This window comes from Nyctereutes procyonoides, unplaced genomic scaffold (assembly GCF_905146905.1).
Source record: "Nyctereutes procyonoides isolate TBG_1078 unplaced genomic scaffold, NYPRO_anot_genome, whole genome shotgun sequence".
In the NCBI taxonomy this organism is placed as follows: domain Eukaryota; kingdom Metazoa; phylum Chordata; class Mammalia; order Carnivora; family Canidae; genus Nyctereutes; species Nyctereutes procyonoides.
This window is the reverse complement of record NW_026575047.1, coordinates 19,927,318-19,946,548: the sequence shown is the minus strand read 5'-3', so window position 1 is coordinate 19,946,548 and position 19,231 is coordinate 19,927,318. Positions and strand designations below refer to the sequence as shown.

Here is a 19,231-nt window from a genome sequence, read left to right as displayed (position 1 = left end):
GACAACCTGCCCACGCAGCTGCTAAGAAATGAGCTAACCAACCAGGAGCTGCGGAGGGAAAAGGAATAAAGCTTTCTCCGCTTGAGGAAAGGATGAGTCAGATCCTTATTTTTAGAAACCAACCTGAAACTTTGGCTGAACAATCGCTTTGGTTTCTGCACCGATCTGGATCCGAGGGAGTGCCCTCCCCTCACCTGCTTTGCTTGAGATGTGTAAGTGGGTCTCCTGTTCCGGCCTCAAGCACTAGGTGACTGATTTCCAAACGTCTGAAGCTGAATGGATTTAGCCAGATTAACATTCTAACAGCAAGAAGCAGTTAGGGGAAGAAAAAGCAAATCCTGTGGCACTTGTTAACATATTGAAACACGCATACACAGTGGCTTTAACACAACCCTCTCCCCAAGGCCTGGCTCTGTAAATATTAGCTTGATAAAGACACGTCCGTCCGTTTAAAAAGGAGGCGTTTTGAAGAGCAGTTTCCACCAGGAGCTGGGCCCAGCAACCTGTGTGACCTTGCCTTCCTCTTTCCAGCTCTCTCCGCTCCGAGCACAGGGCCCCTGGGCATTCTCTTGAATGTGCCACGCCCTACACTGCCTCAGGGCCATTGCATTTCTGTTCCCCCTGGCCTAGAACATTCTTCCTCTTGTCCCTGCCCTTAATTCTGATCACTGCTCAAATGACGTCTTACTGGAGTGTCTTTCCCTGAACATCTTCTTTAACACAACCATGTTCCCCGCCTGTCACTCGCTCCTTATTCTGCTTTATGTTTCTTCACAGGACTCACATTACCCAAATGCACCGAACGCATAAAACTACACTTTTCACTTGTTATAATCTGCCTCCCATACTAGATTGTAAAATCTAGGGGGGGGCAGAGACTCTTTGTCTTATGCTTTGTTCTCAACGTCCAGAACAATTCAAGGCATGTAGCAGGAGCTCAAATATTTGTTGGATGAATTAATGAATCAGGAACAGAAGTATCGCATCTATTTAAATAATTTGTCACTCCTGATGTATCCCTGCATCCAATTTTTTTTCTCATTTTTTAAATACCATTTGCTAACCTGTTTAATATAGAAAAGATACTCGATTGCATAGTTGTACAAAGACCAGAATAAAAAAGATTAAACACTATAGAGACAAAGGGGCACCTGGCTGGCTCAGTCAGTAGAATGTGTGACTCTTGATCTCAGGGTTATAAGTTCAAGCCCCACATTAGTGTAGAGGCCACTTTTAGGCAAATAGGCTTGAGTAATGGAATGTAGAAAGGATTATATATCCGTAGGCTTTAACTAACCAATGGGCTACTTACAACCAGGCACAGTTACCAGAAAAGGGAGACTTCCATACATCATCAGACCTCCTTACATCCCCCCTTTAAATCTCGCCCCTACCTACTGTCTCATGGCAGACAGCCTCTCCTCTGCTGTCCTGCCCACTACTCCCTTGTGATATATTCGTTAAACTTCTATCTCCTTTCTTCTGTCTCAGGTGAGTTCTTTCACCTCCCATACCACGGGCTCCCACCAGATCATTGCCCCACATTTGGGTGCCCCCATCCGATCGATGGGACACCTTATGTATGTATGTATTTAGAGGAGGGGGAGGGGCAGAGTGAAGGGCTGCAGAGAATCTTAAGCAGTCTCATTGCCCAGGGGCTCAATCTCCCAACCTTGGGGTCATGACCTGAGCAGGAAATCAAGAGTTGGATGCTTAACTAAGCCACCCAGGCGCCCTGAGAGATATTTTATTTAGACACCACAGTTAGGTGTAGAGATCACTTAAAAATGAAATCTTTAAATAAATAATAAAAACTAGAGAGAGAGTGGTCTAAGAATAAAATCCTTTTCAAGAGTAATGTGACCTTGGAAAAGTCATTTATTTCCCTGGCTCCAGATGTCTTTTAAATAGAGGTGATGACAGAGTCTGATTGGAAGGGCTAAAGCAAATAGGGTCTGGAGTTTTATTCCTGTGCTAAGATTCTTAGAAATTAGAATTCAGTTGGTAGGGAATCAGGAAATATTAGTTTTAACCCTGCCTATGTTAAATGTAAACTGAGTGTGTAACTTCGGGCAAGTCCTTTAACCTCTCTAGGCCTTGAAGAAATCAAAATTTGAGTCCTTTTGAGGTCAGGCCTTAGTCACTGGCAGGGTTGGGGGTTGGGAAGGAGCTGGGTCAACCAGATGTTCTGGTGTTTGTAAGATCTTAATCTCTGTCCCTACAGGGCCATAGGTCCACCTGTTGTTTGGTAGAGGCGAGGCTCAAGACTTAAAATTTTGGTTCAGTAAATATTTTCAGAGCACTGGCTATGAGCTGTGTGCTGGGGGATACCACACACAACACTCAAACAAGGTCCTTGCCCTCTGATGTTCTAATGGTAGGAAACACAATAAATGGCTAAATGGAAAATGAATCAAGACTAATGGTAAGTGCTAGGAAGGAAGTAGAAGAATGCTCTAAGAGAATAGTAGATAGGAACCATTGAGTTAACTTGCATCAGGGAAGGCCTTTCTGGCTGAGTCTTAAGTGATGAGAAAAATGCAGCCATGGCAAGAGCATTTCAGGCCAAGGGAAAGGCAGGTACAACCATCAAGGCCTGAGAATGGAAGGGGTTAGGACATCCATAAGCAGACAAAGGCCATTGTGCAAAGGGGGTAGTGATTGAGGGGACAGTGGCAAGAGATGACGTCATGAGGCAGGAGCCCTAAATGTGAGTGAGGCCATACAGGCCATGGAGAAGGTAAGCAGTTGTCCCTTTTTTTGCCCAGAATGGAGGAGTTTCCTGGGATGTGGGACTTCACATGTTTAAATCAGGAAAGGCTTGGGCAAGAGACGATATGTTGGTCACCCTAGCTGTGATTGGGGGTTATAGTTTACCCTGTCTGCCGTAGGCAATCCCCCTAGGAGGTTTTAAATAGGGAAATGATATGTCTTGATTCCTGTTTTCAGACATTGCTCTTGGCTTTTGTGTGGGAAATGCACCGGAGAGGAACAAGATGGTAAAGGAGGAGGTCAATTAGCCAATTATTGCAATCTTCTAGGCGAGAGGGAATGGTGGATTGAAACAGACTGGTGGTATTGAAGCTGTAACGATGTGGGTGTGTATAAGATGCATTCTGGAGGCAGAATGAACCCGATTTGGGAATGTATGCAGTGAAGGAAAAGAAATTAGGGATGACTCCTGGACTTCTGGTTTTAGCAGCTAGGTGATTAGTTTTGCCAGCAAAGGGAAATCTAAAAAGGACCAGATATGGGAGCTGGGAGAGACAGGGATGGAGGCACCTAGGGTTCAATGGGGAGGAAAGTGTGACGCCAGAGTGAAGACACTGATTGCTATGGGTTCAAAGCATTTTGTAAGCACTAGCTAATTAGTTCTTATAACAGTTGTTCTGAGTTGTTAATTACCTGAACCCCATTTTACAGGCTCTGGAGAAGAGCAAGTGTCTGTAATTTGCCTAAGGCTAAAGTAAATTATAGAACTAACAGCAGCACCAATTAATTCCTGGTAGTCCTATGCTCTGCCAATCTTTTAAAGAGTAACTCTTTGGTTAGGATGAGTAAATCAAATGGTATTTTGGGAGACTAAGGCATGGAATTTTGAGGCCAACAGACCTGGAGTCATGTTTTAGTTTTTTCCCTTGGTACTTATGTGACATGACCACATATATAAAAGTAACATCCTTGAGACTTCAGTTTCCTATAAAACAATAGTTATCGAGTCAAAGAAAACATGTTCTTACTTTCTGCTATACCCTCTGTCTAGAAATGGTTTCACCCAGAAAACCAACTGTCATCCTGTTAGAGAGACCATCTCTGATCACTCTATAATGAATTAATATCCCCTATCCAAAAACACTCTCCACTCCCCTTTAGCCTGGTTTGTTTTCTCTTTATAACACTTATTTCTACCTGACCTACTATATATCCATTTCCATAAGTTTAAGGATTTTGTCTGTCTTGTTCCTTGCTCCGTTCCCAGAGTCTAGAACCATGCCTGGCACAAGTGACTGCTCCGTAATATTTATTGAATGAGTGGCTAAGTGAAATTATACACATAAAATAGTAAACGATGTGGACACATGGTAGGAACTTAAGCAGTTACTATATCAGAATAGGAATTGAGCAACATACTCAGTTTTATATGTTCCTTGTCTAAGAAGTTGTTTTAGCAGTGCTTCTTTATGTATTTAGTATTCAAAACAAGTCGGGGCACCTGTCTGCCTTAGCAGGTAGAGCATGCAATTCTTGATCTTGGGTGATGAGTTCAAGCCCCATGTTGGGCATAGAGTCTACTTAAAAAAAAATTAGGGTGGCCTGGGTGGCTCAGTGGGTCAAGCATCTGACTCTAGATTTCAGCTCAGGTCATGATCTCAAGGTCCTGAGATCAAGTCCCACGTGAAGCCTGCTTAAGATTCTCTCTCTCCCTGTCCCTCTGTCCAGTCCACCCCCCAAAAAAAATCAAAACAAGTCTTCAAGGTATTATTGAAAAGGTATTTACCAGTTTTATACTTCATTTGATTCATGAACATAAAGATAGTCTTTGCTCTTTCATGGTGATCCTCATTATCATCTTGTGGATTACAGTTATGTGATCCGAGAACAAACCACTTAAGACACAAACTCATAAATAATATGTGTGTGAACAAACAAAACCACCGAAGGCTCAAAAATACGCTACTGCCACTTAGGGATGGAAATTGTATTTTTACATAATTGAGATAAAACTTGAGTTACAGATGTTTTGTCATCTCTCAGACCTCTTCAGAAAGAAAAAACTACAAGTAACTTTTCCTCTATAAAAATCATCAACCTCAAAAAAAGTACTCAACCTCTTAGTAGTAATTTTATTATAAAACATTTATTCTTAATTTCTAGAACCCAGGAATATGAATCTTACCATTATTTTTAAAAATATTTTATTTATTTATTCATGAGAGACCCAGAGAGAGGCAGGGACATAGGTAGAGGGAGAAGCAGGCTCCCTCCTGGGAGGCCGATGTGGAACTCCATCCCAGGACCCCAGGACCATGACCTGAGCCAAAGGCTCAACCACTGAACCACCCAGGCGCCCTGAATCTTACCATTCTTATTGCCATCTCTCTTTTAACCCCAATGCCTTTAAATATTTGTTCAAATGCCACCCTATAGGTGAGGCTTATTCTGACCACCACTCACATTCCAGCCTACAGCCCTCCTGCTCTCATTTATATTTACTGTTTTTTTTTTTAAACAAAACTACTTGCCACCTAAAAGTATATAATTTACTTATTTATCATGTTTATTGTTTATATCCCCTTGGTTAAAGTGTAAGCTTCATGAAGGCAGGAATTTTTGTTCATTTTGTTTGCTAGGTATCCTCAGGGCCTAGAACATAGACTGCCACCTCATAGATGAATGAACAAAACTTACACTCTAAGACTTAGCAAAATATAAGGTTGTTGGAGGTTAGGGAGGTGAGTAGTCCCTGGTCTCATCAGGTGGCTGGACATCAGGTGGCTGGAGCAGCACAGACCTGGGTGATGCCAATGTGACTTCCATGCACGACAGCAGCAAGGCTGTCACCGTCTTGGTTCTCTCTGACATGTCCTTTTCTGTTTTTTCCTCACCCTTCCTGGCATCAGTCTCTACCTGGCCCCCAGCCCTCAGCTCAGTTATTTTCCTGGCCAATTTTAAAAAAAAATTTTATTTATTCATGAGAGAGAGAGAGAGAGAGAGAGAGAGAGAGAGGTCAAGACACAGGCAGAGGGAGAAGCAGGCTCCATGCAGGGAGCCCAATGCAGGACTCAATCTGGGGACTCCAGGATCACGCCTGGGCCAAGGACAGGCGCTAAATGGCTGAGCCACCCAGGAATCCCCTTTCCTGGGTAATTCTATTTATTAACTCTCTTTTCACTATCTTCCTGATTCTTCATCTTCCCTCCCTCACTAAGAATAGGAGAATAAACAAATGAATGAGCCATCAATCAACTGACCATCAACAAGCATTGACTGCTTGCCTGCTATATACTTAGCACCTACAGGGTATAGTATATTCTAGCAGTTGAACGAGCAGCTCTGGGATTGGACGGACTTTGGTGGAAATCCTGCCTTTCCTCCTGCTATGCTTGCTGGTTGGCTAGGAATAGTCACTTAATTCCCGTTTCTTCATCTGTGAAATGAGGATGATAACAGTGTGAGCCTCAGAGGCTGTTCTGAAGAATGAGGGCAATAATGAGTATGAAATACTTAGAATGTTGCCAGACACAAATTAAGTGGCCATAACTATTAACCCTTAAGATTAATTCTGTCTTGGGGCACCTGGATGGCTTTGTTAGTTAAGCCTCTGACTCTTGATTCTGCTCAGGTCCTGATCTCCCAGGATCAGGGGGAGATGGAGCCCTGCCTGGGACTTTGTGCTCAGCCCTGAATCTGCTCCAGATTCTTCTCTCCCTTTCCCTCTTCCTCTGCCCTCCTCCCCCCTTGACTCTCACATGCTTTCTCTCTCTTCCTAAATCAATTCTTTTTTTCAAAGATTTTCTTTATTTATTTTAGAGCAGGGAGCCTGATGTGGAACTCCTGGGATCATGACCCCAGCTGAAGAGAGATGCTTAACCAACTGAGCCACCCAGGCACCCCATAAATAAAATCTTAAAAAAAAAAAAAAGATTAATTCTGTCTTAAGGCTCTGTGGGAAATTGGCTAGACATCCAAGACTTGATCCTTGTCTCCCTGGAACTTCCCAACCCATGAGTCAATCAGAAAACAATCCAGGAGTGGATATATGACCTAGGACTAATTTGTGTGGTTTAGACTGAATAAAGATGTAATGATATTGAAAGGAATAAAAAGAGAAAAAAAGCAAATGCCAGAAATAGTGATTTTTAGTATATTTAAGAGGTAGAAAATATGTATTATTAGATTTGTGATATATTAAACACTTTATATATAGAATATTTAAAATATATATATTAGGTTCATAGTATACTTAAGGGAAGAAAAGTGTATGAATTGCAGGGTTAGTAGCCAGTCGAAGTGCAATGTATTCAAACATTCAAGAACTTCAGTATTCTGGAGCCACATGCACCGGTTCAAATCCCAGCTCTACCCTTACTAGCTGTGTGATGTTGGTCAAGTCATTTAGTCTCTTTGTGCTGGTTTCCCCGTCTGTTTTCCCCATCTGGAGGTGATAATACTATTAAATATCTCATAAGATTGTTATAAAATTAGATTAATTAGCACATGCAAAGTACTGAGGACAGTGCCTAACATCATTGCAAATATCCAAAGGTCAGCTACTATGATCCCACATTTATCTTCTTTTTCTCCTTAAGTCTTCATTAGAGAAGAATAATTTATTTATTTTTTAAGATTTTATTTTTATTTATTCATGATAGACATAGAGAGAGAGAGAGAGAGGCAGAAACACAGGCAGAGGAAGAAGCAGGCTCCACGTCAGGAGCCCGACACGGGACTCGATCCCAGGACTCCAGGATCATGCCCTGGGCCAAAGGCAGGCGCGAAACTGCTGAGCCACCCAGGGATCCCCAGAGAAGAATAATTTAGAATGTCATAATTGGATTCTTCCATTATTTATCCCAATATTAATATGTGTTTCTTTAACTTAAGCCACCAATACACTATATTGGTAGCAAATAAAACAAAACAAAGAAAACACAACCCTCCTTATGAGTGGTCTTGATGCAGCAATGCCACTTTAGCATCCTGTGGCCTGCTGGGAGACCAATTCTTGAATTCTGAAAATGAATTATACCATGTGTGAAGATGGTATGGGCTTAGATTATGCATTAAAGGGGAGAGCTAGGGGACCCCTGGGTGGCTCAGCAGTTTAGTGTCTGCCTTTGGCCCAGGGCGTGATCCTGGAGTCCCGGAATCGAGTCCCACGTTGGGCTCCCTGCATGGAGCCTGCTTCTCCCTCTGCCTGTGTCTCTGCCTCTCTCTCTCTCTCTCTGTGTGTCTCTCATGAATAAATAAAAAAATATTTTTAAAAAGAACAATAAAAAATAAAGGAGAGAGCTATTATACTGCCTTGTATGTCCCAACATTTAGCTGTGAAATTTTGCACGTACAGTATTACTCTTCTTCCTAATGGATCTTCAAAATTTTTCATTGGCTTTTTTTTTTTTTTTACCACTCAGAGAATTACCATTTAATGCATATATGTGGCACACACTTAAAGTATGGGACTCACTGTTATTTTTTCTTGTCTCTTATGTTCTTTACAGTATAAATTTCTTCATACATGTTATCTTAAGTTTACAACTTAAGAGAGCTAGGGGTTCTATTGGTCCTAGTGTTCTATTGGTCTACTACTCCTGATAAAACTTTTAGACCCTATTTGAATGAACATTGTCTAGAAGTAACCAAAATAATTTTTTATGTGAGCTGCTACTCAAACTGTATTTTAAAGTAGTTCTCTTTTACTTGAAATAATCAAGTACATTGAGATGCTGGGTAATAGGTACAAAAACTTTCATAGAGCAGGATGCAAATGCAAAGCATTATTGCAGACTCTGGCATGTCAAAAAAATCTTCCTTTATTTTGAGGTTACTAATAATACCTTCTAGTCTGAAAAATAGGTATGTTAACTTTACAGTGGAGAAACCTTAACCAAGTAATCAAGGTTAATATCCTCATCAATAAGATATATCAGCAAGCTGCTCCAAGCTTGCACCAAGGACATCTCACTTGTGTAGTACTCCTGCCAAAAGGATTAGTGATTAGTCTAATCATGAGTAAACATCAGATGAACTGAAACTGTGAGACATTCTATAAAATAATTAGCTGGTATTCATCAATAGTGTCAAGGTCAGAAAAGAAATACAAAACCTGAGCGACCCTTGCAGGTTGGAGAAAACTAAAAAGGCACAGCTACCAAGGGCGATCAAAGTAAGAGCCCAGGTTGGGTCCTGTGTTTAGTGGGAAACTGATGAAATTCAAGTAAGGTTTATAGTTTAAGTAATAGGCTTGTATCTATGTGTTAACTTTCTAGCTTTAATAATTATACTATAGGCATGAAAGATAGCATCACAGAAAGCAGGGTGAGGGGTAGTGAACTCTCTACTATTTTTGCTATTTTTCTCTAAGTCTTCAGTTCTTTAAAAATGAAAAATAAAAAAAATAAAAATAAAAAAATAAAAAAAAATGAAAAATCAAACTAGCAAACAAAGGAACTCTATGTGTCTGACTTTAAAATCCTGATTCTGGGATGCTGAGGTGGCTCAGTGGTTGAGCATCTGCCTTTGGCCCAGGACGTGATCCCTGGGTCCTGGGATTGAGTCCTGCATCTGGCTTCCTGCAGGGACCCTGCTTCTCCCTCTGCCTGTGTCTCTCGTGAATAAATAAATAAGGAATTTTTAAAAATAAATAAAATAAAATAAAATAAAATAAAATAAAATAAAACCCTGATTCTTGGTGTGCCTGGGTGGCTCAATTGGTTAAGCATCTGCCTTCAGCTCAGGTCATAATCCCAGATCCTGGAATCAAGTCCTGCTTTGGGCTCCCTGCTCAGCGGGGAGTCTGCTTCTCCCTCTTTCTCTGCCCTTCCCCCTCTGCTTGTGTTCTCTCTCTCTTCTGCTCTCTGGCTATCTCTCTCTCAAATAAATAAAAAAATCCCCTCTAAAACAAAATGCCCTGACTCTTAACCACCAGAATGTACTTAGAATTCTAGTTTAAACTACATAGGGATTATTTGATGTTTGGCTTCTGGAGCTCCATTGCACCTGTCTGGTATCTCAGAGCTAGTCCTGTGTTTAGGGTACCAGGAAAAAAAATATAGGAAAAAGAATAAAAGTTCAGCTTTAATTAACCTATGCACAAATTTTCAATCCAAAAAATGACAAGAAAGCATGTCAGCATTCAAATAATAGCTCACATTTATATGGCACCTACTATGTACCAGTCTCCTCTCTAAGCATGTTACAAAAAAATTTTTTTTAAGATCTTATTTTTACTTATTTGATACACACACACAGAGCACAAGTAGGAGGAACAACAGAAGGAGAGGAGGAAGCGGACATCCCACTGAACAGGGAGCCCCATGCAGGGCTTGATCCTAGGACCCCAAGATCATGAGCCAAAAGCAGATGCTCAGCTGACTGAGCCACCTAGGTGCTCCCCATGTTACAAATTTTAATATATTTAATCCTCATACCAACCCTAGGAGGGTAGGTAGCATTACTTATCTCTTTTTTTACAGATGAGGAGATCAAGATACAGATTTTTTTTTTAAGATTTTATTTATTTATTCCTAAGAGACACAGAGAGAGAGAGGCAGAGACACAGGCAGAGGGAGAAGCAGGCCCCATGCAGGGAGCCCGATGTGGCACTCGATCCTGGGTCTCCAGGATCATGCCCTGGGCCAAAGGTGGTGCCAAACCGCTGAGCCACCCAGGCTGCCCAAGACACAGATTTTAAGTGACTTGCCCAAGGTTATTATACTTGCCCATTATTTCACTCAGAACACAAAACTGATAAATGAGAACACCAGAATTCAAACCCAAGCTTCCTGGCTCCAGAGTCCATGCACTTATCCAAGCTTCAACACTGCCCTCTGCATTGATTTTTTTTTTTAAGATTCTATTTATTCATGAGAGACACAGAGAGGGAGGCAGAGACATAGACAGAGGGAGAAGCAGGCTCCATGCAGGGAGCTCGATGCGGGACTTAATCCCAGGACTCTGGGATTACGCCCTGAGCCAAAGCCAGATGCTCAACCACTGAGCCACCCAGATGTCCCAGATTTTGTACTGTTAGAAATTTTATTTTGAATTACCTGTGATTTGGGGAGCACTCATCTGTCAGTGTATAGGGTCTTGAGGCCTGGACTCCTTAGACCCTAAACTATGTCCAGTCAAGGCCTGGTACACAGCTCAAACCCTCCCTGCAGTGTCCTGGGTCTGCAGATTGGGCACTGAAGCCTCAGCCAGGTTGGCTCATCTAAGTTTGCTCCAGAAACCTGAAGAGAAAGGATTCTGTTCCCAAACCCAGGGCTCAGTTCTCTCAGCAGTGGGTTTCATTTTCTCTACACAAAAAAGATAATCAAATTCATGCTACATAATCAGAGAGTTTGCAAAGCAAGAATTCCATCTCCCTCTGATAGTCTCAGAACTGAACATGCAAACCAACAGATTCCTAAAACTATTGGTGAATCGATTCAACTAGAAAAACAGAAAATATGCTAATTGACATGGCAGGGCCAGAGAGGGTAGAAGAAAGCTAAATTTCTATTCATAAAGTCTGATTCATTTAGAAAAAGAAAAAGTCACATGCCGTCAGATTGGGATTTGTGTTCACTGCAGTGAAGAGAAATACAGAGCCTTCATACTCTCAGGGGTGACTAAGCCATTATTTCACTCAGAACACAAAGAACTGTTGCTGTGCACACCCCCTCACTGTAATTAGCTCTTGCAAACGGGATGAAGAATCGAACACGAGAGGTCCTCGGCTGTGTGCCAAGCACTCAGAATTATTTATTTTATTTTGTTTAAGGAAACAGAGGAGAGGACCATGTCTAATAGCCTGTTTCTTCATGGGCCCCTGCATTACATGCAATGAGAAGATATTTCTGCTCTCTTCTGTTTGAGAGCAATAAGAGGGGCCTCCAAGAGACCCAGACCACACATGCTTGTCTGGGCCAGTGGCAGGCTGATAAATGTTTAACAACCAGTTGGGGGGCAAATTGAAGGCTGATTGGTAGTATTGCCGATTTCTATGGTGTAAATACTCCTACCTTGGCTGATTTCAAACTACAAATCCGACATTCCTGAATGAGGAGCTGGGAAGAGATGTGTGGTAGTGCACCTCTGTGTGCTCTTTCCACCACTCAAACAGTTGGTGCAAAGAACCCTAAAAGGAGATAATCATAAAATATAACGAACTAGTTAGGAAATGGTAAGTTTTGTGTATTTGTTACTTCATTTTAAATATAGTTTATTTCATTTAAGTTTGGATCATTTAATTTTAATACTGGCTATGTTTAACAACTGGCCCACCAGTTCCAAGAGCGGGACAAGGAAGTTCCAACACTGCTCTGAGTCCTTCAAATGGAGCTCACCCATTCTCATCCAGGGCTGCTATCTTCTTCTGTGAGAACAGTCATTGCAGCCGGCCTTGCCTTTACCTGCTGACAAAACAGAGAGATCACCTCCATTCCTCGTTATGGTGTCTGTAGGCTATCTAATCCAAGCATCTGACTTTATAAAAGCGGAAAGTAAATCTCAGAAGAGTCACATAATAGTAATAATAGCTGGTATTGATTAAACTCGTACTATATGCCAGTTGCTGTGCTAGGTGCATTGCAGAGTATGTCCTTGCAACTTCATAAAAATCATACAGAAGTGCCTCTTTGGCACCATTGGCCTCATGGTTCACCAAAGAGCAACTCCTCCTTTTGATTTGGTGTTTTCAGCACACAAGCTACCTTTCATTTGTTCTTTGAAACTTAGACTTCTTTTATTTAATTTTTTAAAAAAATATTTATTTGAGAGACAAAGAGCATGTGCAGAGGGAAAGGGAGAAGCAGGATCCCCTCCCCAACAGGGAACTTGATCCCAGGACCCTGGGTTCATGACCTGAGCCAAAGGCAGACACTTAACCAACTAAGTCACCGAGGTGACCAAACTTAAAGATTTCTTAAAGTGGCTATGGCTTTATCCTGACATATCTTGCACAGAGCCATATATATAATAGTGCACAATACATGTTTACTGAATTTCAGTGTTGAGCTATTTAGGCTCCAGACCCAAATATGTGCTTAAAGTCTTGGAAAACATCATCTCAGTATTCCCTGTCATTGCCAAAAAAAAAAAAACCTTTGGAACTAAAATTTACCATTTTAACCATTTTTAAACATACAATTGAATGGTGTGAAGTACAACCACAATGCTGTATAACTTTCACCACTACCTATTTTAGAACTATTTAAAAAAGACATCCACAATAGGTTCTACTTTTGTTTATTGAGTAAGTAATATATTCACATGACAAAAATGTAGTCTGTGAGAGTTTGCAAGACAAAGAAAGTCTTCCCTCTCTAGACCCCATAGCCCTCCATGTCTCTTGTCTATAGGCAACCAGTAACCATTTCTATACTTCTCCATAGGAGATGAAAACATGAACCCTAGATGTAGCTGACCTGGTTTAAATCCTGGCTCTACCACTGACCAGCTGTGTGACCTGGGGCAAGTCATTTAACCTCTCTGTGAAATAGAGATAATAATAGTGCCTACGTCCCAGGGTTATTATAAGGATTCATGAATTCATATGTTTAAAGGGCTTAGAATTGTGCACCTAGAAAGTACTATCTAATTCCTAAGAATACAACTCTGGAATTCTGATCTTCCCAAAGACCTTAGTGCATATAAGAGTGATGTGCCAGGGTATATATATGTCAAAAATCAGTGTGGGAATGCTGAAGGATGAAGGATGGGGTGGGGCAACATCTTATACTAGAACATCATATGGGGAGTAGGAGGTTCATGTTCTGCGTGTGCCACTGAGCCGCTCTGGGGCCTTCAGATTTTACCTCTCGGGGCTTTTGTTTTCTTGCCCATGAAATGAGAACATTTGACCAAATGAGTCCTAAGGTTCCTTTCACATTTAACAGTCTATGTCTGTCTCTAAAGAGTTTAAAAAGTGCCAGCACTCTCTCAGGGAGCTGAAGAAGTAATTAGGAGGTAGGGAGGCGAGTTCCTCAGACAGGCATTGATAGCTCAGTGGGACTGAGACTCCTAGGTCAACTGTGCCACCTGCTTGAGTCATCTGGTTCCCCACATCCTCTTTTAAAGGAGCTGTGCACTGTCCCTCTACCAGAAGATTCAATTTCAAGTTAACATGCTCTGTTTAGAAGACCAGAGGGATTCTTTGTTGGCCTTGATGACTCATCCGGAGAGTTTGTCACCTATTATATTCAGATTGCAATCCTGAATTATTACACTGATAGAGTATTGAGTCTTTTGCTTGTTTTTTTAACAGGTAAAATTTACCAGCTGGTAATCTGTGGTTACTTTCTGGTGTGCTTGGCCAGATGGCACTTTCAGTGATAAAACTGCATAGCACAAAGAGGTTTCACTATGTTCTAAATCTTCTCTGCACTGTTTCTCAGATATCAACATTTCTGCTCAAGCAAACTGTTTTTCTGAGCCCAGAAACTTAAACACAATGAAAACAGATGAGGGAAGCTCCCAGGGTCTGATTAGCTTGGAGCCATCATTTAGGCCCTTTTGATTAGACATTCAAATAAGATTATACAGCTTTCTATTTGGATACTCACTTTGATTGTGAACATGTAAAAACTCACCATCACTGTTGTCATTACTGCTGCATTATTACCATTATTGTTTTATTGATAACGAATCTTACAGAGAACACTTGTATATTGCCATTTGCAAAGTATATTTAAAATATTCCCTTATTTGGTCTATATTATTATCCTTTGAGGAAGTTTGGGAGAGTAGATAAGAGAATAAGCTTCAGAGTTTTACCAAATTGCATTTGAATCCCAGCTCTGCTCTTAGATTTGGTTTGACTCCATGTCTGTATCTATAAATTAGGGATAGCAATACCTAATTTATACAGTATAAAGTGGGTGGATTTGGAGGCATGATACAAAGAGCCCAGCTCAGTGCCTGGCACAAAAGCACCCAATAAATGGTAGTTTTACTGTTGTTTAAATTAGTCTCCTTTTTTGTTTTAAGATTTTTAAAAAAGATTTATTTTTATTTATTTGATTGAGAGAGAGAGAGAGAATGAGCAAGAGGGGCAAAGGGAGAGGGAGAGAGAATCTTAAGCAGATTGTGCTGAATAAGAAGCCCAACGCAGGGCTTGATCTCACGACCCTTAGATCATGACCTGAGCCAAAAACAAGAGTCAGACGCTTAACCAACTGTGCCAGCCAGCTGCCCTGCCAGATTTTATTCTTAAGGAATCTCTACACCCAATGTGGGGCTTGAATTCATAGCCCTGAGACCAAGAGTTGCATGCTTTACTGACTGAGCCAGCCAGGTGCCCCTGATCTCCTTTTTTATACAACTAAATTAAGATTCAAAAAAGATGCCTCTTCATCTTTTCAGTGACAGCCTAATGATGAAGATGATAACATTTTTAACAGTAACAGCCTTTACTCATGTCTTCTGGACTCAAAACCCATCTGTGTTCTTTCTACAGTGTGACACTGCCACTCAAAAAAAGAACACTTCTACACTAAAAGTGCCTAGCTTAGTTATCTGACTTGCTGAAAAGATATTTGTTGGGTTTTTTTTGTTGTTGTTGTTGTTGTTTTCCTTTTTTCTGAGTACCTTTTGATAGTTTTTTTTCCCCTCTCTCTTTCTCTTTCTTTTCATAGAACCCAAATAAGGAATTGGAAATGAAGAACAATAAAAACAGCCCTCGGATTGGTTTCTGAGTCATCATCATATACCAGACAGCTCTAGATTACTTTCAGTGGCCTACCTCTTTGAAAGCTTCCACACGTTCCCTGAGATCTTTGGAGCTGGAAGTTCTCAGTTCTCTTCTGTGTCATCTAGGCACAGCTCCATCATGAAAGCAGAGGAAAGTACACAGGAAAAGTTACTGCAGGAATTTCAAACTAGTGACGGAGTCAGGACTAGAACCCACATGTCTAGGATTCCAATCCAGATTTCCTTCTTCTTCATTTTGCTCTTCAAGGAGAGTTCTCTCACCTCTCCCTTTGTAGTCAAACTAATGGACATTGTGACATTGTCTTCCTAATCCTATATGTTGGACTGCAGGATCACTTTAAATATCAGCAGGTTACACAATTGTGACACTTGAGACATCACAGTCATAAGACTGAAAAGGTTTCTTTGGAAATCACGCTGTCAAGATGAGAGTCTCCTCCCAGGGGTTTTGTTCTGGTCTTAGGGTGTAACAAGAGGCTTTCTCGTGACAAACCTAAGCCTTCCTGCTTGGGGCTGAATTGAAAGTAGGGCAGGACTTGCCAATCCCCTGGTATTTCTGGGTCTCCCTTTGGTCCTCACCAATATCAGGAAGGGTGAAAATTTAAATCCTAGGCTTGCAGCTTTCCTCCTTCCCTTCCTCCCTCCCTCCTTTTCTTCTTTCCTCCTTTCTTCCTTTCTTTTTAAGCCAAGCACACTGCTAAACCCAAATCTGGAGATTTTCCAAAGTTAGGCTTCTTTAAACTTGATCCTCTAAAAGATCCTTTCCCTTCTTTTCTCCCACAGTAATAGTGCATCCAAAGGCAGTGAATTTACAAATGCACGGAGGAGGAACAAAGATGGTGTACACATGATTTCGAGTTTTGGTTCCTGACAATTTTCAGCACCTGACCTTACCCAGACAGCAATGGTTACTTTGTGTTTTGACCTGAGTTATTTCGAAATGCTTATTGGCATTGAGACCTAGATTTCATGCCATACCATTTCAGAGACCTTAGGCAAGTCATTTAACCTCTCTGAGTTTCTGTTTTTCCATCTGCAGAATGGCAATAGGAATGGCTCAAAGCTATTGAGGCCAAGTTTATAGTACTCCTAATACTGACATAATAACAGCTCAAATGTCTCCAATATGAAAAATAAGTAAGTGCCACCTGCCTGGCACATGACAGCCTCTAAGCCCTTCTTCCCTTGCCTACTGAGTCATTTACTACCTTTCTTTCATTATTACTCCCCTTCTTCTTCTTCTCCTCAAACCCTCCTTGGTTCTTTCCTGATTTCCACGTACAACATAGTGGAACACCGGTTCATTTTCCTGTGCCAACTCCCATTTCTTACACTTCAGGCTGCTTAGTTCATTTCCATTTCTGCTCAGCAGGGAAGACCAACTTTCCTTCTCGTGGCTCTGGAATTTATGTTTCTGTTTGTTTGTTTGAAGTCTCACATCACAGGGGATCAGCCTGTGCCTTCCATCCTTGCTCGGCCTGGTTCTTCAGAGGGGTCAGGTCTTCCTTGGCAGTGAGATTTTAAAATAACACTGCTGGCGAAGCACAGAAAGTCAGCCGAAACCAGCCTTCCCCAAAGACCAGCTATCTGCTCAACCAACAGTTTTGGATTCCTCCCTAGGATTATATCTCCTTTTGGGCTCTTTATTCAGCCCCCAGCTTACCACGGGGCTGGCTTTTACCCTGTGATAAAAACTACAAAGATAGCAGCTGTCTTAGGGACTGATGGCATCTTTGAGTTCCCTCGGGCTTATCTGTAGCAATTTTTATGTGGCCATTGCACCAGCCCTCAGGCCCCTCAGTCACTGGTTTTTCACACCCTTGGAATTTGCTCCATGGATTCCTAATGACCTGGACAAGTCTGCTTAGACGCTTGTCCTGCATTGAAAGGGAGCCTCTTCTGGCAATAAGAGTCTAACCAGAGTAAGTACATTGCAGGGGTGGGGGTGGGGGGATGGGGGCAGAGGTGGGGAGGGGGGCAACGAAAGGTTTCCTGGCCTCCCTCTCAAGGCACAGTAAGACCTCCCCTTTACCCAGAAGTGCCCGGTTGGGAACGTGGCTCTCAACTTCTTGCTGTGTACACAAGGCTGAGAGCCAGGAAACCACAGCAGAAGGGTCACGTATTCATTCATCAGATACTTGTTAGGCATCTTCTCTGGACAATGCACTCTGCCAGGGCCTGAGTTGACTAAGGAGGAAGTCGTGGTTCCAAGTGAGCAAAGTCAAATATGCCTACATAGAATGACAGCGCCATGTGACGCACATCATAAGAGACGTCTGGGTAAAGGGCCAGGGATCTACGGATCTCAGGGGAAGAAGACCCTCACACTGTCCATGGTGGAATGTGGTAGATGGGAAATGGCATCACAGAAGGGGTGACTGTCCTGCAGAACTTTTAAGAATGAGGAGCTCGACCCACTGGAGGCCAGTGGTCTAAGGGCCCAGGAGGGGAGGAGACTGAAGACACCGTTTGGCAGCCAGCCAGCCATTGGCCCTCAGACAAGGACTTGAATGCCATAGCTAATCTGGGAGATGATTCCAGGAAACAGCCACAGGGGAGTGGGGAATGCAACAAGGGATGGAAGAAAGGTTGTTATCAGGACAGTTGCCATTGCAGGTAGTTGGAGCTCAATCCCCTCTGGGCAGCTCTGGAATTCAGTGTAAAGCATGTCTCAGAGTTCTGTCAACAGAAAGCAAAGAAGCCCAGATGGAGGGGATGGTTTCCAGGAACAAGTCCTGCTTGCCCAGCCCAGGGTGCCCCTGCAGCCAAGGTAAAGTTATAGAAAGAGAGGTGCAGGTGTTTGCAGCAACAGGTAAATGTGGCCTGATGTGAGTGAGGCCCCCATAGCATCTGCTATAGGGGACCAGTGGCATGTGAAAGGAGCATCCTGAATTATGGACCATTCGGTGAAGAGATGAAACTGTAAAGGAAAGCGGGAGTCAAATTGTACACCTCGCTGGGGGGTGGGGGTGGATCTTTATTCAACAGGGAATGGGAATCACTGAGGGCTCTGGGCAGCAGAGTGTTCTGACAGAGGAGCCATGTGCCCCATAAGCAGGACAGGTTGAACGTGGAAAGGCAGAGTCACCAACACCAGCCCTGCCAGCCCGTAGATGGATGACTCCGCGGCACTTACAGGGATATGAGTGAATTGTTCCCTTTTCTGTATTCCCAGGCAAAGCAGGGTCCTTATGCTATTGGAATGATCAGTCATGCATATCTGTGCTTACACAACCAGACCCTCTATAGGTTGTGATCTCATGCACCATCCTAAGCCCAACAGCTTGTACAGGATCTAGCACATGGCAAAGACTCAGAACGCATTTGATTGATGGACGACTAGGTTGCTGTATACTCACAGCTCTACCCAGAGCTATTCACTGTGCTCGTACCAGGATTATCCTTGACCCCAAAGGCACCAGATCATCCCATGTACACATTTTGGAAGTGGACCAGAAAGGCAGTAAGGATGGGGTGCTCTGAAGTATTTCGGAACTCCTTCCCTATAAGCCCAGAGCTGGTCTCAGAAGGTGCTTCCTTCTAGTCTTTGCTGCTTCAGCAAGGCCTACGGTGGAACTTTGCCCAGTCGTCACCTCCACAGAAGACATTTTGCCACAGTCCTAATATCGTCACAGGAGGCTGGACTTTCCCTCTGGGTTTGGCCAACTACGTGGTGTAGGCCCTGCTTTCTGCCCAGATCTGACAGCAGTTGCTTCTGGTTGCCAACCAGAGAAAGAGGCTATCCTTGTCATTCAGCAAGGGGATGGTTTTCTGAAGTGGCTGTGTGACCTTTTCAGAAAATCCCCATGGAAAG

The 19,231-nt window shown here is 42.5% G+C and overlaps 1 long non-coding RNA gene across 3 annotated transcripts in view; it reads right to left on the bottom strand.

Moving 5' to 3' along the window:
• LOC129510456 (uncharacterized) overlaps positions 1-15,529 on the bottom strand; it is a 38,256-nt gene extending 22,727 nt beyond the window's left edge. For 2 of the 3 annotated variants that reach the window (XR_008664601.1, XR_008664602.1), the window contains exons 1-3: positions 15,449-15,529; positions 12,054-12,122; positions 11,730-11,845 (exon numbers count right to left, since the gene is read on the bottom strand). This is a non-coding gene — a long non-coding RNA (uncharacterized LOC129510456). The remainder of the gene's footprint in view (positions 1-11,729; positions 11,846-12,053; positions 12,123-15,448) is intronic. The other variant, XR_008664603.1, reaches the window with a different exon arrangement.
• Positions 15,530-19,231: the final 3,702 nt, after the last annotated feature.